Source organism: Miscanthus floridulus, chromosome 2, assembly GCF_019320115.1.
Source record: "Miscanthus floridulus cultivar M001 chromosome 2, ASM1932011v1, whole genome shotgun sequence".
Classification (NCBI taxonomy): domain Eukaryota; kingdom Viridiplantae; phylum Streptophyta; class Magnoliopsida; order Poales; family Poaceae; genus Miscanthus; species Miscanthus floridulus.
The window spans coordinates 112,675,140-112,701,001 of NC_089581.1; the positions used below are offsets into that span (position 1 = coordinate 112,675,140).

The following is a 25,862-nucleotide window of genomic DNA, read 5'->3' on the forward strand; positions in this document are numbered from 1 at the left end:
AACTTTAAGTGATCATCAAATGAAGAATGCATCCCTCACCTACAAGAGCTCAAGTGTATAAAATGGATGACCCATGCTATCACAAAGGGGGAGGTGTCCCACAAATTGATCACAAGATCAAAAATCTTATGTGTGGTATCTCAAGAAGCCCTACACAAGATACAAGTGGTACAAGCTACAAATGGTATTTACAAATGGTGTCATTCCAACAATCAAGTGATGTCCATAAAAAATGCAAGATTCAAGCCTCAACCATCTACCCCAAACGTATACCTTTGCATCAATGAGAAGCTCACCTTTTATGGAAATTGATGACAAAGAGGGAGAGATTGTACAAAGATATGAAAGCCTCTATAGGGGGGAGAGATAAATTGTGTAAGGGGAGATATAAGATATGAAAGCTTAGGAGGTTGGACATGAATATGGACAAAGAGGGAGCAACATTGAAGAAATGAGATGGATCAAAATTCTTGGACAAGAGAAGCACACAAGTAGGGGGAGCAAGCTCATGAACTTTGATTGATTGCATTTGATATATGCATATTCATGTGCTTGCTTGCATTGCATAAGCCTTCAAATTCAATATGCATGCTTGTGTGGTGTATGCTAGTTGTAGAACTTGAATGATGATTTGATAACTAGCATGCATAGGATGATAGCTAGACACTTGGTATGCTTTTCAAGTAATGCTAGTACCTTGCTTTTAATGTTGATCTCACAAGGTATCTAGTGCTTTTATTTCCAAGTGATATCTAGCTAACCATGGTGCTAAGGATGAACTTAAAGGTGCAACTCCGATTGGTACACGCTTCAAAGGTTTATTCTATACACCTTAGCATCATTTAGTAGTAATTACTCTCCCACAATTTTAATCTATGCATATGTGTGACCTTCAAATCAAACACTCTAGCACATATGTAGGGGGAGCTAATACTACCATTTTGGGTTTGCGGTACTTGTCCAAAATCATTTTCACATGGTAAAATTGCTTGGGCAAGCAACATGAATCCAAAAGAGCTTAATTTCCATATCTTTGTAGAGTTGTCATCAATTAGCAAAAAGGGAGAGATTGAAAGGTCCTTGTGTGGTTTTGGTAATTGAGTGACAACCTAGGTGGACTAATTATGTTTATGTAAGATACACAGGTGATTTGTCCACAGGTACATGTGTGTGAGCAACATATGCCATGAAGGTAAAAATGGCTTGGAGATGTTGCAAAGCTCACACATGTGATGATGAAGGAGCTCATTGCACATGAGACATGACATTGAGTCATGTGATCAAGGTGGAGAAGATCAAGACAAGACTTGGCTTGATGGACCGGTTGCAAGCGTGAAGGGCAAGTCGGAGGCTTTGGAGCGATGGACCGCATGGCGGTGAAGCTTGAGCAAGACTTGGCGCCGATGGATGACGGCAACGGTGAAAAGCAAGTGATGTCAAGATCGATGAACCAATATGATCACATGATGATATGAAGTGGATCATATCATTGTTGATTATGTTGGCGCATGTGTTGCATCGACATTGGAGGAGATGGAATGGAATGCGCAAGGCAAAGGTATAACCTAGGGCATTTCATTTCACAGGTCATAGGTGTGTAGAGAAGTTTATGACCAGGTGATGAGGACATGGCACCTTCAGATACGAACAATGATTATAAGGTGCGCTCATTCCTATATTTGCATAGTGGCTTTGGTTATAATTCACTTGGTTCCACATGTACATGTCACTATTTGAATGTAGGTACAAATATGTCTCAACGTGCAAGTTCATCAAAGTTGAACTTTCGGTTCGTCGGCAGCCCGACAGTGCCTCATTGGGAAGGCCATAACTCATCCATCCGGAGTGCGATCGAGGTCAATGAGCACTTGATGGAAAGCTTGTTTGATAAGCTTTCAAATAGATCTAGTTCCATCTCAATATCACATCGGCAAGGCCACCAAATCAGCAATATATTCTGTCGCTACTTCTGGCGGGAGCTACACTGTCGTCATGGGCTTGTTAGACATCCTTGGGACCCAGGCCCAAGTTGGAGCACACCCCAAGAAGATGGAGAACACCTAAGAGATGGCCTTGGACATCCTCCTCCTTGGCCACCACCTTAGGAGGCCAGCAAGGACGTCCAAGCCAAGCCAGAGGCCCAGTCCAATCCGAGTTCGAGTCTGCCTCGGCCATCAGGACCAGTCTGCAATAAAACAGACGCCCAGGACGCATCCGAACTCCGTTTTTGATGATCCACATATGGATGGAAAGATAATTTGATAAGGAAGCCAATCCAAGTGGTTTCACATCAAAATCTCTTCGGAATCAACGGGAATCGTCGAAACAAGTCAGCATCCAGAATCTATCAGGGTGTTGCGACACCTTCTTTTGGGCCGTTGGGCCTTGTAACGTGTTGGGACACCTTTAGGACGTGAAGAGGGATCCTTGGACGTCCCTTAGGCTATATAATAAGTAGCCACCACCTACTTTAGGGTTTGGGTTTTGCTTAGATTATTCTGTCAAGAAACAGTTTCGCCGTTCTTCGGTTTGTGAGACCCCAACTCGTGAGATTAATCTTTCATCTGCAATTTGGTTGCGTTTTATCTTGTTCTTGCTTGTGTTCTTCGTTGCGCAGGCAGGGATTAGCCTTCTTGGCGAGGTCAACCTGGTCCATGACTTGGTTGATAACCAGAGGAGCTGTGGTGCTAAGATTGCAGGGTTCGATCTTTCGATCTGAAGCCGGATCGGTGTGTCATTCTCCGCCACAACGATAGTTACCATCACCTGACGGAAGATCGGGATCCCCGTCCCCATTACCAGGCTTAGGATAGATGGCCGTACTATCAAGAGGAGCAAACTTGTTTGCATATCGGTCATCTATGTGCCACTCGAGTGATCTAACTTTGCATCGTCGCTTGGATTGAGTGGCGTGACTAGTTGAGTGGCTAACCCTTTGGGAAATGATTGTGAAAAGCTAACACACATACACATGGTGGTGTACACTTGGTGGTGATTGGCACATTTACAAAGGAGATAAAGTTAGAGTTGATGTGGATCAACTCAGTGATGAAACAAAGATGAGAAAGGTCCCACAGAGTGGACCAGACTCTAGTCACGCAGTGATCGGACGCTGAGGCTCAGCGTCCGGTCAGTGGTGGAAGTCAGCGTGCAGCGTCGGTCAGTCGACCGAACGCTGGCTCTGAAAGTGACCGGACGCTGGAGGCAGTGTCCGGTCCTGTTGTCGGATGAAGCAGTGTCACTGGAGAGTGATCGGACGCTGGGGCTGCGTCCGATCACGACTGACCGAACATGTCCGGGCGGGGTCGGTACCTTACTATAAACGACCAGACGCTGAGGGTCCAGCGTCCGGTCAGTTGAAGCTGCTGCGTCCAGTCAGAAGATGACCATTGAGATCGGAAGAATGCCGTTGAATGCAGGTGACACGTAGCGTGCATCGCACGATCGGACGCTGTGGTCCAGCGTCCGGTCGATCCGACCGGAGCGTCTGGTCGACCCGACAGTTGCCCAGTGAAGGGGTAACGGCTAGTTTATCCCTTAGGGCTATAAATAGAAGTGGCCTTTGGCCATGGCCAGAGCTGAGCACCTTGGGGGACTTTGTGTCCATGCTTGAGAGTGCTTAGGAGCCCTCCATCTCACACATACTTGATAGTGATCATCCGATTGTGTGAGTGAGCGATTCTAGTGCGATTACATCATGAGGTTGCATCGAGTGACACTAGGTGATCGAGTTGCAAGCCGGTGGTGCTTGTTACTCTTGGAGGTTGCCACCTCCTAGACGGCTTGGTGGTGGTCCCCATCGAAGCCCGCAAGAAGCTTGTGCGGCGCTCCGGAGAAGTGCTTTGTGAGGGACATTGTGCTCGCCCCGTGGGAGCCGCGAAGAGCAACTTTAGTAAAATGTGTCATTGAGCTACCCTCACTTCTGGGGTAGGTTCTTGCGGCGCCCGACATGTGGGCTTGGCGGGTGATGCCAATTAGCCACTGAACCACCAAGTGAGCGGTCGACACAACGGGGACTAGCGTGTTGGCAAACACATGAACCTCGGGAAAAAAAATCATTATGTCAACCTTGTTCTTCCCGTTGGTTTGCATCCCCGTTACACAAGCTTGCGATTATTTTCATATACATTAAGCTTGTGTTGTTGCTCTTGTTATTAGTTAGCTTGTGTAGCTTACTAGTTACCATCTTGTTTGTGTAGCATAGAAGTAGCTCCCTTGCGTGGCTAATTTGGTTTGTGTAACCTTGTTAGTCACATTACTTAGTTTGTGTAGCTAAGTAATTGCGCTCTCTAATTTGGCATTGGTTGCCTTGTTATTGAGCACTGCTAGTAAGCTTAGGTGGCTTTGTGCTTTTGCTTACTAGCTTGTGTAGGAGCTCCCTTGTTGCTTAAAGTACTAGAGGCATAGGTTTGTGTGACCTTGCTCCTAGAATTGGTTAGGTGAGCTCTAGCTAGCCCGGCACCTTTGTTGCTTAATTAGTATCTTTGGAAGGTGCTAGAGAACATAGATAGAGGGGTGTAGTCTTGGCTAGACCGATCGTCTTAATTCCGCACTTGTTTCGGTTAGCCGACGCGGTTATTTTTAGAAAAGACTATTCACCCCCCTCTAGTCCGCCATCTCGACCCTTCACCAGCCTGAACATCTAGTGACATCCCACTGAAATTAAAACAAAAAATTAGAACTTTAATCACAATCATCATGAAAATAAGTATAAATTAACCATAATCATCAAATGCGAAAAAATAATTCACATTGCGATCCGGACACTTGTAAAAAATACGGCCCTTGTTAGGACACTCCTTCCTCACCCGGTACTCCATCATAATCTTCTCCTCACACTTGCCGCATGCAATGAGAGGGAGGTCCGGCCTCAGTCACTTTGGAACCCGATGAGAGGCCGAGGACCCAGAAGCAATTGTCATTTACTCTCTATACTCATTTTTTAATATAATATAAATTTCTCATTTTATAAACAAATAAAATTAAAAAACTCTAAAATTCTCTATATCTCTAAACAATGAAGTGTGCTATGCATGCTAGAAATGAAAGTTGAATACTAGTTTTGAATAACTACTTTAACCTTCCTTCATCCAAATATGCAAACTTTAAAGTGATGTTGAGCTTATATGGCTTACAAATAAAAAAATCCACCATAAAAAACCACATATATTTAGTCCACAAAATAAGATATGCTACTGATGAAACATGAGAGTATAAAGTTGGTAACCTTTAGAACTAAAGAATCGATGGAGGAATCGAAGAAATCTTGTGATTACCAGCGATGAGGAAGAAGAGAGGCCGACGATGAAGCAAGAACACTGAGGTCGAAGTGGCTCATGCTCAGGGAGAAAGAAGGGGTATATAGGAGGGGACCTTTAGTCCCAGTTGAAGACACCAACCGGGACTAAAGGTCCCTTTCTAGTCCCGGACGGAGCCTTCAGCCGGGAGTAGACTTTTACTCCCGGTTGGAGGGACCAACCGGGAGTAAAAGTTAACCTTTAGTCCCGGTTGGTAGCTTCAACCGGGACTAAAGGTCCCCTACAGCAAAAGCCTGCCGCAGTAGCCGTTGGGCAGGGTCCTTTAGTCCCGGTTGGAGCTACCAACCGGGACTAAAGGTTTCTTTAATCCCGGGCGCGAAAAATACTAGGACTAAAGGCAAATTTCGAAGTGGATCAAAAGTCGTTTCTCTACTAGTGGTGTGCCACGACGGAGGAGCGGGCGCGTGGAGGAGCCGACATGGCAGAGGAGCGGGAGCGCAGAGGAGGCGGCACAGTGGAGGAGCGGGCGCGCTCCGGCACGTCGAAGGAGCGTGAGCGGGTACGCCGCAGAGGAGAGGAGAGGACCGGGTCGCTTGCGTCGTGGGAGCGAGGACGGAGGCGGTGACGAGAAGAAGGTAACCGCAGCGTCCTCTCGCACTCGCAGCCGGCCATGCCCAGAAAAAACGAACACCCCTTTCGTTTTCAGAGCCTGGTTCTGGGCTGCTTTAAGCAACGTGCTAGCCAGGCTCAAAAGACGTTCAGGCAAATAAACAAGGCGTCTTGCAGCTCATGGGCCTGCATCTAGCCTTCAGCCGGCAAACAAACACACCCATAGTTCAGTTGATTAGGTTCCTTTTGCTTGAATCTGTGACTTCGTCTATCTTAACATTTACCAGTCCAGCTCAGTTCTTTGAAGATGCTCGTAGGATACGGTCATAGACTAAGTATACGCTGGTAAATATAAGCGTCTATGCTAAAAAGACTCTACGGAGCATAAACAAACTGCACTAAGTCCTGTTGCATTTACACAAGGACGTGCGTTATGCATAGTTTGAATCTTGACTAGTTTAGCCCACAGATTACAGAGCTGTTGGATTTGAATTCTTTTCTTTTTAATATTCCAACCACAGCCTTTTATAGAAGAGTAAAGTGCACCAGCGGTCTCTAAACTTGTACCGCTGTATCATCCTGGTCCCTAAACTCGTAAATCGAACGTTTAGGTCCTCAAACTTGTTCATCTGTGTTATCTCGGTCACTAAACTTGTTCGGCTGTGTCATTCCGGTCCCTAAACTTACAAATCACCCGTTTAGGTCCTCAAACTTGTTCAGTTATGTCATCCCAGTCCCTAAACTTGATTTTGGGTCTCATCTGGATCAAAACAGGGTGATCTAAAAACTTTATATCAAAAAATAATTCATAACTTTTTCATATGAACTCGAATGAAGACAAACTTTATATCAAAATTGTAGCCCTCGACGCGATCTACCACTTTATAGTTGAAAAGTTTTTGAATTAAAACTGTTTAGGGTCCCAAAATATTATTGTATGTTTATAGATTTTGAAATTTAAAATTTAAAATTATCAAACAATCTTGGATATTGATATGGTCTATATGAAAGTTATAGTTCTCAATACGATCTATACCTTTGTAGTTGAAAAGTTTTTTGTTTGAAGTCATTTAGTGTCTCAAAATTTAATTTTAAATTTTAAATTTCAAAATCTATAAACATACAATAATATTTTGGGATCCTAAACAGTTTTAATTCAAAAAAAATTCAACTACAAAGTCGTAGATCACGTCGATGGCTACAATTTTGATATAAAGTTTGTCTTCATTCGAGTTCATATGAAAAAGTTATGAATTATTTTTTGATATAAAGTTTTTATATCACTTTGTTTTGATCCAGATGAGACTTAGGGACCGGGACGGCACAACTGAACAAGTTTGAGTGCCTAAATGAGTGATTTGTAAGTTTAGGGACCGGAATGACACAGCCGAACAAGTTTAGGGACCGAGATGACACAGATGAACAAGTTTGAGGACCTAAACGGTCGATTTGCGAGTTTAGAGACCGGGACGACACAACGGTACAAGTTTAGGGACCGCTGGTGCACTTTACTCTTTATAGAACATCCTCTACCTTGACTAAGGCTGGATAACGAGCTGACTCGGCTCGGCTCGGCTCGTTCTGGTTTGTTAAGATAACGAGTTAGCTTGGCTCGACTCGTTATCCTAACGAGCCAGAAAGCCAGCTCAGCTCGGCTCATTAAAAGTTCGAGCCAGCTCGTTAAGCTCGCGAGCCAGGTATAAAAAATACACAAAATATAATATTTATATTTATCTAAAATTTGAGAATAATAATAATATAAAAGAAATGCATCTAGACCAGTTACCAGTCAATTTATAAGGTCTAGACCAGTTACCAGTCAATTGTAAAGTGCAAGACATGAAGTAATATAAAAACTAATATAAATTTTGATACTTTTTTCCCTAGAAGTTTGACTCGTTTAGCTCACGAGCTGACTCGAGTTGGCTCGTTATAGTTAACGAGCTAAAATCTTGAATTGGCTCGGCTCGTTATCAAGTTTTTTTTCTAGCCTTAACCTTGACTGGAACAGGTGTAGAGTAAACATGCTCCAGTGGCCCCACCTGCAGTGATGGTACTGCTGATGGACTTAGGGAGCCACGGTGGACAGATGCACTCATGCACGTGACATCAACCAACAATACGGTCATGGGCGGACTAATTAATTAATTAATGAATGAATGCACGGAAAATTCGGAAGCACGGATTTTGCATCAACCTGCAAGTTTTTCTTGAATTATATGTTATATTACAACTTGGAAATGCATCGTGTGAATACCGATCTACTTGTATCTGAAGACAGACGTATATATCTTGGAAAAAAGAGAGTTAGAGATTTCAATCATTATATTAAAAGTATCGTTTGGCATACTCAGTCCAGCTCCAGCTCAGACACGCCGATGAAACCAAAAAAATTGGCTTAGGTCCCGTTGCTCCAGTTGTTCTCAGATGTAGTCGTCGAATCCATTCCCCACTTTCTAATAATTCTTTTTTGAAGCTCACTTTCTAATAATTGGTACTAGAGTGCCGGGATCTCCAAAGCCGGCATTGCACGAATTAGTATCAAAAGGCTCTAAGTGTTTCACTAGGTATTATCATTCCATACCATTGCCTCAAGAATAAATTTGTACGCTAAAAGTGAAATACTTTATATGCCCGCACACAATTACTACCCTAATTTTTAAATATACAATAATTAAGTAATAATATTTATAAAATAGTTTGGGGTTAGGAACGGTAATGAGAGACCCGATATCCAAGTCTTTATGGAGAATTACCACATTAGAGAACAGAAGAGATGGGGAGATTTTTCACCCCACGGGAATGAATGGGGCCATTTTATCCCTTGTTAGGTTTGGTACTGACGCAGACACGGACGGTAGACCATTCATGGTTCCGTTTCTCGTGGGGAATCCTAGTTTAGATGGCTAGAAGCTCATTTCATATAAAGCTCACTAGGAAAAGTAGCCCCACAACTCACCCACAAGTACACCACAAATCAATAGCAGTGATCTTTTTTTAGTTGTTACGAGAAATCCATTCGTATATTTTACACATTCCTACGAGTGATCTTTTTCTTTAGAAACTATCAAATTAAAGCATCGATTTTAATATCTCTAAATCTTTCCCTCGAAAAGGCGAACAATATCCCAAAGGAAAACAAGGAATTTTAGTTTTTTGCTAAGATTTTCATGCATATCGGTGTCAGAAAGTTTGGCTTCATTGAAATTCATCTTAGCATTCATCATGTGTAATACTAGATCTAAGGGTGGTTGATCAATTTCTACATGAGATGAAGACGTAGCATGAAGAGAGTCAAAGTTGGTGTTTTCTTTATCTTCTTGAGAACTTCCCGCCGATCCACCTCGAAACATGCTAGAGCATACTAGATCAGTAGCAGCTTGGACCTTCGCCCTCTCCTAACCTCCATAGGTAGCTGATGGGCCGAAGGCTTGATGATGTAGGGTCATCCTTCTTAGCGTCTGCCATCGTAGTAGATTGATTTGCTTTCTTCTCCAACGAAGTTGCCAAAAAGTATGTTGACGCAAATTCCTGTCACACACTAGAAGGGCTAGATCGCATGAGTCACATGTTTGATACATGCAACGATGTAGGTCTAAATGGTAAGGCCGATTTGACGCTCGTTCTTCGTTCGAAATATTCATGAACACCTCTCAGGAAGACCTGTGGGGGGAGACACACAGTAGGGATGTCCTAAGTGTAGGGACCGTGACGCCTAAGAGGGGAGGGTGAATTAGGCAACTTAAAAATTCTAACTCTAAACAATGGCCACTTTTTCTAACCTTAGCAAAACCTATGCAAAAGATAAACTATATAAATGTGCAATTACGGTTTTGCTAGTGTGTTGCTATCTCTACCGCAAAAGGAGTAATTCAATCAATGTAAATGCGGAAGCTAAAGAGCAAGGTAGAGATATGCAAACTCCCGTCGACGACTCCGGTATTTTTACCGAGGTATCGAGAAGCGCGCAAGCTTCCCCTAGTCCTCGTTGGAGCCCCTCGCAAGGAATCCCTCACAAGGGCCAAGCTCCCGGTCGGGTAACTCCGTGGATAGCCTCGGGCCTTCCCCACGCGCAAGTGGGTCTCCGACGTGCCTTTCGGCAAGCCTCTCCCGGATGCTCCCCGCCGTCTTCACTATCAAGCTTCCGACCGAAACGCCGCGGGTCTTGTTCCCTTCGGTACACGGTGGCGGCCACACCAAAAACGCGGTTGGTGTAATCTCGCAAGACTTCAAGCCCCTCCGATGTACAACAATGGTGCGCGCAAGCACCGAGTGGTAAGAGGTATACAAACCTCACTAAACACTAGGCCTAAACCTAGAGCAAGCGCATGAGCGATGGTCTAATCAACCTAAGCACTTCGCAAAGCACCTACGCTAATCACCTAGTGAATCACTAAGCTCTATGCAAGTGGAGATCACTAAAATGGTGTATCAACACCCTTGGTATGTTTCCTCAGCTCCACCCCTCTCAAATGGCCGGTTGGGGGTTGTATTTATAAGCCCCACTGAGAAAGTAGCCGTTGGGGTCGAACTCCCGCGAAACTGCTACTGACCGGACGCTGAATTGTCCTGATCGGACGCGTCCGGTCGTCCCAACCGTTGAGCCGGCAATATACTGATCGGACGCTGGCCAGCGTCCGGTCGCCTGCCACCGGACGCGTCCGGTCGTAGATTTGCCATTCTGGAACCTTACTGTAATCGATCGGACGATGCTGTCCTGCGTCCGGTCGGTTGCCGCCAGCGTCCAGTCTAGTGTCCGGTCGCCTGTCTACCGAGTCCTCTGCCCAGCGTCCGGTCGCTTGTCTAGCGTCCGGTCACCTCAGTGAGCTCGTTTCTTCGCGATCTTGCGTACGGCTTGGTTCTAATCTTCGTGCTTAGACTTTGCTTGATATCTTGGGTCTTCTCTTATGCTTCTAAGGTCTTTCTTAAGGTGTTGATCATCGAAACACCACGTCGCCTTCGTCCAAATCACGTCTTGCACCCTATTGAACTACAAAATAAACACTTGCAAATTAATTAGTCTAATTTGGTTGTGTTGGTCATCAAACACCAAAATCCAAAGTAAATGGGCCTAGGGTCCATTTTCCTTACAATCTCCTCCTTTTTGGTGATTGATGCCAACACGACCAAAGCAAGCAAATAATAAAAAATTAGAAGTTCAAAACTACCTACTTGCTAGGATGCAATGCAAAGGGCAAGGTTATATGATACTAATTGATAGATACCAATTAAAACTTTACTTAAAAGCTTGTCTTGCCCTTGCAAATGTCCCCATGTGATATTATGGATTAAAGCCTAGCTTTCAAAAAAAAATATCCTCCCATTACTTAGACTAACCCATAATTCACTTTCCTCCCTTTCTCGGACCATTACTACTAGAAACTAAATGCTTGACTTTGGTCCTTCAAATTCTCCCCCTTTGGCATCAAACACCGAAAATGAAGACATTTGTAGCACAAGGGATGGTCAAATTTCGTGATCCTTTGTGTATAGAGTGAAAATGGATCACAAAAATTGACTTTCACATTATATAGACTAAGCTCCCCTAAATATATGCATACATATGGTAGAGAGCAAGGCATATGCATAATTAGCAATTTATTGTACAAGAGAGTTTAATCTATATAATGCATGGAGAAAGCATATAAATATGAAATGAAAACAACATGATGATGCCAATTGAAGAAAGATGCTTAACTCCGAGGACTCCAATTTCCTTACAATGAGACTATTACACATGTGATAGGTTTGAAAAATTGATACCATTTGAACAAGTGTTAGTCTCAAAGCATCCAAGTTGTAGAATTACTCCCCTAAATATGTGCACACAAGTGTTGAATACTTGTAAAATTTGTGCACATTGATTTAAGTATCAAAATAGCACTTGAAAGATGATATTTGGGAGAGATTATCTACAATTTGGACTTTGGCACATATTAGATAAATAATTGTAAAGCAAGCTATGTGCCGTGCTTCTAAACAATTTTAAACCGTGTAGGTTTGCTCCAAGGGTTGATAAAGAAACCGAGCAAGCCTACCATATGGTATACCTATTGAATGCATAACAAAAGATTTAAGCATGTAAATGCAAACATAGGCATGAAAGATAAGTAGATGCTTTAAGAGTAGATCAATTGAAAAACAAAGCCAATTTGAAATGAATACTAATTGAAGGTAATGACATCTAGTTACCTAACATGGGAAGGGGAATTTGGGTCCATAGTATTCACTAACCTACTTGGCATTGACTTTGTCCATCATGATGCACCCCATGAAATGCACCCAACCTTTGCCAAGTCTCCAAATTCCCCGAAGTCCGACAGACTTCTCACTTTCCTTTCAGGATCCAAACCTTCTTGGTGCTCTTCATGTTTGAAATGATTTCCTTTGGCACCCAAAAGCGTTTGACCCCATAGTTGGCTTGCTTGTTCACCTTGATGGCCACCACCTTGTCATTTTTCTTCTTCTTCAAGAGATAAGGTGTGGAGGCCTTCTTGTCCACCTTGTTGGTGTAGGTGTTGGAGAGCTTGCTTGTTTACTTTTTCTCCTTCTTCTTTGCTCCTCCCCCATTCTTCACCTTGCACTCATAGGACTTGTGACCTTCCTTGTGGCACACGTAATAAACCACTGTTTGTCCTTCATCAAGCTTCTTCACTCCCTTGACGGTGTTATCTTGATGAAGTTGGGTTTGCTTCGCCTTGCCTTTCACTTGAGTCAAGTCCTTGGTGAGGCGAGCTACTTCTTGCTTGAGCTGCTCATTCTCCTTTGCAACCTCTTGTGTGCATGTATCTACAACAACTTTCTCAACCCAAACTTGGTTGCACAAAGGTGAGTCTAAACATAAATCATTACAAGAAGTAGAGGCATCCTTTTTAGACATGTTAAAGATAGAACTTTTCTTTTTAGATGCCTTGGTGGGGGTTGTGCTAACGGCTTCAAGATTAGCAACTTTATTAGTTAGCTCATCACAATGTTTGCACATGGTTTCCATTTTAGCAAGCAAACTATTATATGATTCTTGTGAGCTAGCTATCTTTTCTTTTAATTTTTTATTTTTCTTTAAGAGTTGCTCATCATTGATTGTGCATGCATTTGTTGTTGCACTAGTCTCAAGTTTCTCAATTTTAGTAGATAGTTCAACATTGAGATTAGCAAAGTTCTCATATTGTTCAAGCAAGGTTTTATATGCTTTTATGAACTATCTAGCTTTTCTTTTAAACTTTTGAGCTTCTTTTGTTGACTAGTGCAAGCTTTAGCATAATTAAGATTTTCTTGCACAAGTTCATGATAAGAAGGCATATCATCATCACTATCACTCTCACTAGAGGAAGAGCTTTCGTTATCTCGTGCCATAAGGCACACACGAGAAGAGCTTGATGATGAGTGCTTGTGGCCTCGCCTCTTGTGATGGGGTTCTTCACTTAAAGAATCATCCCATGATCTTATTGATGTGAGGGCTTGGTTCTTGCATGCCTTCTTCTTTGTCTTGGGTGTGGGCTTGTTTGGACAAACTTCCATAAAGTGCCCCAACTCACCGCATCCATAGCATCCTCTCTTTCTTTGCTCGTTTCTTTGATTAGTGAAAACGAGATCTTGAATTTGGACCCTTGACATTGAGCCTTACGATCATCTTCTCCTCCTTTTTGATAAGTTTGATTGATTCTTCATCAAAGTCGAAGGTGGAGGAGGAAGATTGATCATCATCACTTGATTCTTGTACATCATCATCATCATCCTCATCTTCTTCTTCACTTGAGGAGCTTGAGCTTGAGCTTGACTCAACTTTCTTGCCCTTCATCTTTTTCTTCACGCTACAAGCGAGAGCTTTGCCTTTGCTTGATGAAGATGCTTCTCCTTGACCCATCTTATGTGACATTTCAAATGCCACTAGCTTGTCAATGACAATGCCCAGGGTCATGGTGCTCAAGTTCTCCATGTTGTGAAGGATGGTGATGATGCTTGCATATTTCTTTTGTGGTAGAACGGAGATGATCTTCCTCACGATGTCCGCATCATCTAGCTTTAATAATCCTATTGAATGGAGCTCATTGATAATTAGATTCAATCGAGACTACATATCACGAACAAGCTCATCATCATTCATAGCAAAGGAATCATAATTTTGCTTAGCTAGACAATGTTTTTACTCACGGACATTACTTGTGCCGTCATGGAGCTCTTGGAGTTTTAACCAAATTTCATGTGCCGTATTTAAGGTGAACACTTGGTTAAACACATCCATGCTAAATGATTCAAACAAGCAATTCTTAGTTCTAGCATTAAAATGCATTTCTTTTTCGTCACTCTTTGTGGGCTTTTCGGGATTCTTAATGGGTTTCATCCCGTCACGAGTGACTCTCCATACACCTAAATCAACCGTCTCAAGGTGGCAAGCCATTCTAGCCTTATAGTAGAGGAAGTTAGTGCCATCAAATTGTGGAGGCCTAGCGGTATCCATCCCAACCACTCTACAATAGCGTCGGCTCAACGACGGTTAAGCCAAAGGTCCAAATATGAGCCAACCGGCTCTGATACCAATTATAGGGACCGTGACGCCTAAGAGGGGGGGTGAATTAGGCAACTTAAAAATTCTAAGTCTAAACAATGGCCACTTTTTCTAACCTTAGCAAAACCTATGCAAAAGATAAACTATATAAATGTGCAACTACAGTTTTGCTAGTGTGTTGCTATCTCTACCGCAAAAGGAGTAATTCAATCAATGTAAATGCGGAAGCTAAAGAGCAAGGTAGAGATATGCAAACTCCTGTCGACGACTCCGGTATTTTTACCGAGGTATCGAAAAGCGTGCAAGCTTCCCCCTAGTCCTCGTTGGAGCCCCTCGCAAGGAATCCCTCACAAGGGCCAAGCCCCGGTCGGGTAACTCCATGGATAGCCTCGGGCCTTCCTCACGCGTAAGTGGGTCTCCGACGTGCCTTCCAGCAAGCCTCTCCCGGATGCTCCCCACCGTCTTCACTATCAAGCTTCCGGCCGAAACATCGCGGGTCTTGTTCCCTCCGGTACATGGTGGCGGCCTCACCACAAACGCGGTTGGTGTGATCTCATAAGACTTCAAGCCCCTCCGATGTACAATAATGGTGCGCGCAAGCACCGAGTGGTAAGAGGTATACAAACCTCACTAAACACTAGGCCTAAACCTAGAGCAAGCGCATGAGCGATGGTCTAATCAATCTAAGCACTTCGCAAAGCACCTACGCTAATCACCTAGTGAATCACTAAGCTCTATGCAAGTGGAGATCACTAAAATGGTGTATCAACACCCTTGGTATGTTTCCTCAGCTCCACCCCTCTCAAATGGCCGGTTGGGGGTTGTATTTATAAGCCCCACTGAGAAAGTAGCCGTTGGGGTCGAACTCCCGTGAAACTGCTACTGACCGGACGCTGAATTGTCCTAACCGAACGTGTCCGGTCGTCCCGACCGTTGAGCCGGCAATATACTGATCGGACGCTGGCCAGCGTCCGGTCGCCTACCACCGGACGTGTCCGGTCGCAGATTTGCCGTTCTGGAACCTTACTGTAATCGATCGGACGCTGCTGTCCTATGTCTAGTCGGTTGCCACCAGCGTTCGGTCCAGTGTCCGGTCGCCTATCTACCGAGTCCTCTGCCCAGCGTCCGGTCGCTTGTCCAGCGTCCGATCACCTCAGTGGGCTCATTTCTTCGCGATCTTGCGTATGGCTTGGTTCCAATTTTCGTGCTTGGACTTTGCTTGATATCTTGGGTCTTCTCTTATGCTTCTAAGGTCTTTCTTAAGGTGTTGATCATTGGAACACCATGTCGCCTTTGTCCAAGTCATGTCTTGCACCCTATTGAACTACAAAATAAACACTTGCAAATTCATTAGTCCAATTTGGTTGTGTTGGTCATCAAACACCAAAATCCAAAGTAAATGGGCCTAGGGTCAATTTTCCTTACACTAAGATCAGCAAGGCCACCTAAAATACCGGCAAATCTCATCAAGAGAAGTGCTAGACAACAAGAGTGTTGAAAAAACTTGCGGTAGAAGATAAAAAGCAAAGTAGATACGTTTTTTTGTTTATTGTCTAAATTGGTCCATAAATTGGTCATGACTTTCTCATATAAATAGAGGGTGTGGTCTTATATCAGTAGGAAACTTATTCTATATGCAACTTAAAAGTTTCCCACGAGAACAGATGAGTTTTCAAAGAAAAATCACGATTTATATCTCGGGCAACCAAAATCGGCGGCTAAACTATAGCCTAAGCCGGTTTTTAATGCAACTACCACAAACTACCTAGGCGGGTTTTACAGGATGTTTGAAAAGTTTGCTCAATCCAAACTAAATTTGATCCTTTTTGTTTGCACGTGATTTTCTAGTTCACCTTAGACTCTTTGATCATATGTTGGTTGTCAACAATCAGCAAGGACGTGGTTTCGTAGCAATCCACACTTCTGTTTCTATGCTTCCATTCTATGCTAGCAATTATATTTTCTTCAGTACCGCAACAAGTGAATTTTTTTGCAATTGTTACTCGATCGTCCGCAAAATGTTTCAAATTATTTACAACATATTTTATTTATACGATTTTTAAGAAAAAATATATTTTGTTTTGAACTAGAGTCCAACTTACCGGCCAAAACGGTTCCATAAGGTGATTCTCGTCTACAACGTTTGTTGAGAATCTGAATCCAAAACGTTTTAATAAAAATCTAAATCTTTACCAAACACACTCTTAAATAGGCTTGACAATTTTTTAGAGGGAAGAGTCCATTTTTGATCATCGAACTTTTGGCGAAGTCCGAGAACGACCATCGAACTCTAAAACCAGTAATCTTTGACCATTTATTTTCTGAAACCGGACACAAAAGGCCATGGACTGCAGTCCACCTGGTTTTGACGCCATGCCGGTTTTGACGCCACCTACACATGACATTCATAGTTCACATGCTGTCAGGTAAAATTAAGCCATCAGTCAGGCATTACACATCACAATTCCTAGTTTAGATGGTAGCAACATGAACTTAAGCCAACAGTCTGGCATTACACCTCACAATCCATAGTTCAGATGGTAGCAAATTAAACTTAAGCCATCATTCTGGCATTACACATGGGCATCACAGATACTTCAGATGGCATCACCAGGTGCTGGCAGAAAGAACATAGGGCCTTTGGCTGGTCTTCTAACTGGGAGCTTCTTTGGAGGGGATGGTCCTTGAGCATTCAAACGAACTTCAGCTTTCCTTGAGTTTATAGTGATAGACACACTTGAGCCAGCTTTGGTAAATGGCACATTGGAGTGCAGGTGCATAGTTGCTAAACCAGAAGGAGTTATATCAACTTTGGCACTTGCGGATGTCTTGGCCAATGTATTTAAACCTCCATCCTTGCAAAAGAAGAAATAAATCATTGAACACACATATTTATAGGAACACTCCTTTTTGTTTAGGTCTACAGTGAACCTGTTAATCTAGTGAACCACTTTAAATTGGTCTTGTCCATTACATATTGCATGGCAAACTCCAGATAAATTAATATACGCATTCAATTTTTTCAAGATATTTGGGCATATGACTGTGTTCCACCCATCTGATTTGGTCCTATTGTGCTGAATCCTAACCATGACTTTTCTCCTAATTGTCTCAAGCATGGTAATAATTGGAAAGTATCTAGCCTCTACAATCCATTTGTTAAAAGATTCACACATATTGTTGTCAACTGAATCACAAAAAGAACCTAACCTGAACCAGGCACGGCTCCAGTGATGTGGATCAGTGTTCATTATAGCCTGAGCTCCAGCTTGTGTATCCTTTGCAAGTCTTGCCTTGGCTAGGTTGAACAATGTGACACAAGGGGCCTTTGCACAAGCCCAAAATTTCTTCTGCCACTCCTTTTTGAACTTTTTCCTCCAATTGGCATATATATGCCTAGCACAATTCCTATGCTCAGCATCTGGAGCCCATTTCTGCACTGCATTCAAAATTCCCTTTTGCTGATCTGATATGAAAACCCATCCAGTGCCACCATACATCTCTATATCTCTAAATAAAAGATCACAAAACCAATCCCAACTATCATTATTCTCTTTCTCCACCACAGCCCATGCAATAGGATACATTTGGCTGTTTGCATTCTCAATAACTCTAGCTGGTAATTGTACAAGAGTAGATACTGACCCTTAGTAGCATCTAATGCCTTCTGCATTACCATGGACTTGGCCCTCTTAAGCTTGCTAAAACTCACATAAGCAAACATGTCCTCTTGCACAGTTGTTTTCATTGAGTCAAGACCCCAAGCAGGGTTGGCAATGATCATCTTCTCATACTTGGTAGCAATTCTACCAGCAATGACCAACCTATTGTCCCTTCTGGGTGGACATGTATGCTCAGCATTGTAGCTAGCAATCTGCCAACTACTACTCCTAGAATTGACAGAAGCCATGCACCTCCATTTACATGTGGACCAGTCACATACTGCAATCATTCTTGATGCCTCATTCTTGTAGAATTTGATAAGCTTCCTCTCAACTAGACCATGTTTGATACATGCCTTCTTGAATTGTTTCTTTCCACTAAACTTCATTCCAATCTCAAACTTAGGAATTGGTTCCTTCTTATTAAATCTTGGACACTTCCTAGTACACTTCTGAATATCCCCATCACTATCTCTTCTACTGAATCCTCATCATCACTGCTGCCATCATATGGGGTCAAATTTTCTTCATCCTCTATCTCATACAAATTTGGCACCTCTTTGGGACTGTCCAATATGACTTCATCTAAGTTGGCTACCTGTACAGCCTTTAACCTCCTTTTAAACACCCTAAACTTGGTCAGAATTTCTACAACTTCATCATCATCAGAAGAAGAACACTCATCACCAGGTAAGTAGTCACTGGCACTGCTATCCCCAGACTTTGGATCATGGACAAGTACTTGCTTGCCTTTGTCTTTCCTTGAATTTTTCCATCCCTCATCAAGCTGTATTGGTTGTTGGATCCCAGCTCTATTACCACTTGGAACAATGGCTGCACCTAAAAATTCATTGGCTGCATGCACAGACTGAGTATCCTCTTCTATCTCAGGTCCTTCATCATCCAATTCCTCCTGCACTTCCTGCTCATTCAGTGAGTCATCTTCATCGCTTGTTCCTTCCTCCTCTTCATATTCACTACCTTCGTCACATTCACTTTCTTCCAAAGCAATAGGTTCTTCAACATAGATTTCAGCTACCTCTCCATCCCCAATGGTACCTGCTACCTCTAAGCAGCCTTTGTCATCTAGAAGCAGCCTCAGACCATTGTCGATCTCTTTCCCAGGAAGAAGCCAATGCAAAAGAGCCCTTTCACTTACATTGCAGTGGTCCTTTAGGTGGCCAATAATCTCAGGCAGGGACACTATCCCTATCTATGAAGGAAACCTTCATCCGAGCACCGATGTACTGCACTTGTCTTCCTGTTCTTATGAATTCTCCATTGAAATGGAACCGGACTGGAAGATACTCAAATGGATCCATCCCCAGGACACTTTATCACTTGCCTGTATGACAAACAAGTTTGTGGCTGCATTAAACAATGGATTAAGCACTCCTACTCCCCAACCCGACATACAAGCAAAACAATAAACAAAGTGACATATCAAATGCAGCAGTGCTGCTTCACCTCTTTATACGTTTTAATCCATAAAGGATATGATGGCAGCGAAATACAAAAGGCATAATCTTTACCAATCTGGAAAGCTAATGGAAAGTACTACAAGCTTCTCATATTTGAAAAGTCTAATAAGACATTAGGGTTTCGAAAGGCCCCTACATCCAGTTCTGTCCAGAACTTTGTCACAGCATGACACCTAATTTCGAAAATACATATCTCTGAAACTGCTTGAGATAAAATCATGAAATTTCACAAGCTAATAGATCCGAAGGTCCTCTACAACTTTGTAGTTCACCAAAACACTTATTTCGGTCTCTAAGTAGCCCTAATCGTTTCTCCAAGAAAATCTACAGAAACTGTTCATCTGAAATCCGAGGAACAACATTCAAGCAACTTTTCTCCCCCACTAGTCCACCTATTCCCATGGCCAAAATCCACCCTAAACACCAAACTTGTGCAGAGAAGGGGGAAATCCAACTCACCTTGGTCAGCCACAAACCCTAGGGCGACGGAAAGGGATGGGGAAGGACCGATCCACATGCAAGATGCACCTCTTCTTGCTCCTATTGTTGTCCTCGATCCGATTTGCAAGTTTCCCCTAAGGATTTGGTGCTGTAGAGGGGATTTAGGGACTGGCAGCCATGGGAGAGCAAGGGGAGGAGAGAGTAACGTGAGAAGAGGAGATGGCTGGTTTGGAGGAGAAGAATGAGAGAAGGGGAGGAGTTCTGTCAAAACCAGGAATGTGTAGGTGGACTGCAGTCCATGACCTTTTGTGTCCGGTTTTAGAAAATAAATGGTGAAACATTCTTGGTTTTCGAGTTTGATGGTCGTTCCCGGATTTCGCCAAAAGTTGGATGGCCAAAAATAGACTTTTCTCTTTTTTAGAGCTACCGCAAAGTTTTGTTTGCTTTCTCGCGGGCGTTTTGCTTTAATAGCTCCTCGTATTGGCCCAGAGTGTTTCCTGTTTCGGCATAGCCCATACAAAAGCCCAATATGCGCTCTGGAATGTTGATGCTGGGCTGGCTACATTACAGGTGCGGGCTTGATTCCTCCGATGTCCGATGGCGTCGGACAACGCCGAAGAGACGTCGCACGACCGGAGGACGAGCCGGGTGCTAGGCAGTAGCGCTTCGTTCGTTCACGCAATCATAATCTCGCCGCCTGGCGGCCGGCGGCCGGCGGCGATCCTGCCGTGACGTCCTCAGGAAGGCAAGAAGCCAATAAGGGAAACAAACACAACACATCCCCCGACGAAAAACTGACAGGAGAAGGTACGCCCACTCGTTCCAACTTCCAACATCCCAAACTCCACACGGCTCTCCGCTGCCCACTCCACCGCGCTCCCTCCATCTCCATGCCGTCGGCTTCCCTCCGCCTCGCCGTCGTCGGCGCGGGCGCGGCGGGCCTGGTGGCCGCCCGCGAGCTACGCCGCGAGGGCCATGCGCCCGTCGTCTTCGAGCGCGCCGCCGCCGTTGGGGGCACTTGGCTCTACACGCCCCCCGCCGCCACGTCCTCCGACCCGCTCAGCGCCGCGGCGACGCACTCCAGCCTCTACGCGTCGCTCCGCACCAACCTGCCACGCGAGACCATGGGCTTCCTCGACTTCCCCTTCGCCGCTGCCGCCGCGGCGGGCTCCCGAGACCCCCGCAGGTTCCCCGGGCACCAGGAGGTGCTCCGCTACCTGGAGGCGTTCGCGCGGCGGTTCGATCTGCTCCGGCTCGTCCGCTTCGAGACGGAGGTGCTCAGTGTGAGGAGGGAGGACGACGGCGGGAGGTGGGCGGTGACGTCGAGGAAGCTCGGGGAGAAGGGGAGCGGCGAGGAGGAGTTCTACGACGCCGTCGTGGTTTGCAATGGCCACTACACGGAGCCACGCATCGCCGTCATTCCCGGTAATTTTCGGTACTATACAATTTATCTGTGATCGCGTTAATTTGAGCTTCTAATCACGGATAGGTTCTGGAATAAACTGCCTGACCTGTCACTCCACGGCTTCCTCTTCCTGTGCGTGCTTGCAATGTTTGGACCATCCATGAAAATAATAGAAATCTGTAACAATTTACAGCAATTGCAAATTCCAGATGCTTTTGACCTTCAGTGATCAATTCTTACACTTTCAAACTTCGGCAGGGGTAGATGCTTGGCCAGGGAAGCAGATGCATAGCCACAATTACCGTGTGCCGGAGCCATTCCTTGATCAAGTGTGTTTCCTCCCAGTGATGTATGCTGCTATTATGCATTCCCTTGGTTAACGAAGACTATATGTTGCAACGATAGGTAGTGATCGTAAGTTGGGGCCTCGGCAAGTGCATTTGACATTTCGAGAGACATCGCAAGCATGGCTGAAGAAGTCCATATTGCTGATAGATCAGCACCAGCTTCCACCTGTAAGAAGCAGCCTGGCTACGATAATCTGTGGCTTCATTCCATGGTAAACTATCTTCTATCCTGGTGAATCAAGATATGGTGGCTTTTATCTACTGGAGGAGCTGCCACAGTATTACAGTATTGTGGTAAATCTAATGCTCGGGCTGCAGATTGACCATGCGCAGGAGGATGGCACTGTGGTGTTCCAGGATGGCAGCTCAATCAAAGCTGATGTCATCATGCACTGCACTGGGTATAGTGATTTGCAGTATCATCCCATTTCCTACAAAAGCATGCCATTTTGTGCTAATTTGACTTAATACCTTAATCTGATAATGTGCTTCTTGCATTTGTATGTTGCCTAGCTACCTGTATGACTTTCCATTCCTTGGAGATGACAGCACTATCACTGTGGATGACAACCAGTGTCGATCCACTATACAAGCATATTTTCCCACCCGAAGTGGCACCTCATCTGTCCTTCATCGGATTGCCTTGGAAAGTCAGTTTTGCTGCAAATTGATGCCCCAGTTAAGATGCACCTGTAACTTACCCAGTGAAGCTCTAAGATCTTAAACATTCCAACCTCTGTTCTTTCCAGGTTATTCCCTTTCCACTGTTTGAACTCCAAAGTAAGTGGGTTGCTAGAGTTCTATCAGGACGGATCAAGCTTCCATCTAAAGACAAGATGATGGAAGAAGTGAAAGCTTTCTATTTGAAACTAGAAGCACGTGGATGGCCTAAGAGATACACACATAACTTTTCAAACCATCAGGTAGCCTAGAGATGTCTCTCAATACTTGGTTAAGCTTGTTACCTGACCACAATCGCTTTATATTAAGATTTCACTGTTGACACATTTGAATTTTTCTTCATATATATGCATACCTTTATGTGCAGTTTGAGTATGATGATTGGCTCGCTGAGCAATGCAGCCATCCACCAATCGAAGAATGGAGAAAGCAGATGTATGCTGCTAATTCAATGAACAAGGCAGCTCGTCCTGAGAGTTACCGTGATGAATGGGATGACGAGCATCTGGTGGCCGAAGCAAATGAAGACTTCAAGAAGTTCTTGTAAATTCTTTCTTAGTATTCTCATCCCATATTCTTTCGTCATACCTGAGGCTGATCTCAACTGCAATATGCAAATATGCATAATCATTTAATTAGTTATGTGATGTGGATTGGCCACACTGCCGTGTTAGCATTTCATTGATCATTCGATCGATGTATATATGAGACTGTTCTTCATTGCCAGAGGAATTACAGAGCAAACAATCTTGTAGTAAACTGTGGATTGGTCATCAATTAACAGCATGAGCAGAAATAATGGTAAAAAAAAGAAAATGAAATAAAAATAAAAATTTGCACCAACTAACATCATGATCAAAAAAATAATGGTTTAAAAAATAGGAAATAAAATAAATTTGGCACCAGCCGGGAATCGAACCCGGTGCTTCTGTGTCCTTGGTTTCAAATGGTTATTGATCATGTCATTATTATTAGACGCTGACAGTGTCGTGTCATCTCTGCTTATTGCAACTATACATGCTGTCCCTATTTCTTCCACTAAATCGTCAATGTTTATGTATGTGCCAATTAAGTTCTGATGCGCCAATAACACAGTCATCAACTGTACAATGCAGTGAACACAGAGCACACGCACAATGGCAGTGCGATCTGTCTTTCATCACCTCAACATTCTTTGCAACGACACAACCTGGTCTCTTTCAATCTGTAAAAGGTCAATATGTTATATGTGTTTCCAGATGCTGCATGATCTGATTTTGTTCTTGGTTCCAAAGTGACTTCGTTCCATTCATGGTTAAAAAATGATTTCATTTCATGGCTCCTAATTGATTGGGTGAATCGAGGTACTGACTGTTCAAAAAGACATCAGAGGAAGCCAGCAAGTTGGCACCATACTAACACAGAAAACTACTGCTACAATTACAGGGAACACAAATCTCATTTATCCACTACAACAGCAACATATACACACTCTTGGACCGGGAACACAGCATCATAATGTCCTGATGCAGCTGAAGAGGATGTTCCTGATCCTATATGTCGACGCTGTCCTCCTCTTGCGCGTAAATCCTCTCCGGCAGTCCGTCCTCCAGTGCACGCGTCCGCCTCCGGATCCTCTGCAGCACGCCATCCACGGCGAGGTCGACGGCGTCCTTCACGGCCTCCCTCAGCTCGGGCGTGCTCCCGTGCCGCCGGTACACCACCCTCGGCGCCATCTCCAGCACGCGCCGCCGCATCCTCCGCACCTCTTCCTCCGGCACGGCCTCCAGCGTCTCCACGATTCGGACGCCGCCGAACACCACGGCCTCCTTGGGCATGTGCACCGAGAACTCGTCGTACCGCACCGGGGGCAGGTGCCACCCGTACTGCCTCCGCGCCGCAAGGTCCTCGAAAGAACACGGGCACGCAGCCGGCGAGGATGGCGTCGAACGTGGAGCGCCGCGTCGGCGTGTCCCCCGGCGGCTGCAGGCAGAACTTGGAACGCAGCATGGGGCGCATGTACCGGACTGGATCGTGCGCGCATTTACCGCCGGAGCAGTCGACGACGACACATGCGTCAGTGCGGTTCGCGCACTCGGAGAGGATGGAGCCCCGGATGTTGGGCCGGGACGGGCGGGAGGCGCCGCCCGCGAAGAGCATCAGCGTGGCGCGACGCGAACGGCGCGCGCGGGAGAGCCAGGCGCGGAGGTGGGCGAGAGATGACGGGTGGAAGGACGTCGGGTGCGGGATCGCGTGCTCCTGCCACGGCCACGTGCGGGACTCCAGGGTCAGGAACGTGAAGTTGGCCAGCTCCGGCAGTCGCAGCAGCGACGTCGAGCCCCATAGCCTCGGCTCCACGCTCGGCGACTGCGCGTAGTCCCACGCGGACCCCGCCACCACCAGGAAATGGTCATGCCCGTGCCGGCGAGACAGGATCCGCGCCTGGTCCCGCGACAGGAACTCCGCCAGCGCCACGCCGTGCCGCGCGGATTCGTCGAGCAGGCCCGGATCGAGCACGTAAGGCAGTGCGTCGAGAGCCGCGTAGTAGGGCAGGAACACGGCATCGGCGTCGGCCGGGTCGTCGGCGAGGCAGCCCCGCTCCAGGATGCGGCGGTGGAAGAAGGCCTCCAGGAGCCGCGCGTCGGTGCGGTACCAAGACCGGCTGCGCGGGTGAGTGCGAGGGCCGAGCCCGTGGTTGGCGAGCGACTCGCAGGGCGGGACCGAGGTGGCCGCAGCGGACGGGTCGGCGAGCGGGAAGGCGTCGGCGCCGCAGTGGCGGAGGAGGTCGGCGTTGAAGCGCGGGGGCAGGCCGCGGATGTGGATCCGCTGGCCTGCGCAGAGGTCCGGCCCGTCGGCGTCGGCGACGCTGAGGAGGAGGGGGAGGAAGACAAAGAGGGGATTGGCCATTTTGGATTCGGACCGACCGAGGGAGAGGGAGAGGGAGAGAGTACGGGTGTCCCGTGTCCGTGTAAATGAATTACTGAGACCGTTTGTGGATCGATGTCGTAGATTTCACCAATGACCATAGCTATTGAAAGGTGCAAAGGGCCTTCGAGCCTCAAATCTTAGCCCAAATCCATGCGGTTTGCCGTGGACAGCCTTGCTATTCAACACGTTCCTACATGGTACATTCATGTATTCCTCAAAAAAATATATATATTCATGTTGATTGCCTTAGCCTCCGTTTGGCACGGCTCAGCTTCACTAGGAAAGCTATTTTTTGAAAACAGCTTTATGATCAACTTTCTAGGCAAAGCTGAGCTGTTTTGAAAAAATTATTGGGCAAAACAGCTTCACCAAAAGCTCCATGCATGGGTGAGAGAGAGAAATGAGAAAGAGAGCTGAGATAAGCTACTTTTTTCAGCTTCATTCCAACTCATATCCTCGTGAGAGGAGAAAAAAAACAGTTTCATCCATGAAACTATTTTAGAAATGAGTGTTTGGCAAAAAAAAAAACAGCTCACAACAGCTCATGAAGTTACTGTGAGCTATG

At 45.2% G+C, this 25,862-nt stretch overlaps 2 pseudogenes; one reads left to right on the plus strand and one right to left on the minus strand.

The window, feature by feature from the left end:
* The first annotated feature begins 20,719 nt into the window (after positions 1–20,719).
* Positions 20,720–23,137, plus strand: LOC136539377 (flavin-containing monooxygenase FMO GS-OX-like 2; annotated as a pseudogene).
* A 512-nt stretch (positions 23,138–23,649) lies between these two features.
* On the minus strand, positions 23,650–25,330 carry LOC136539378 (probable xyloglucan galactosyltransferase GT19; annotated as a pseudogene).
* Between the last annotated feature and the right edge of the window lie 532 nt (positions 25,331–25,862).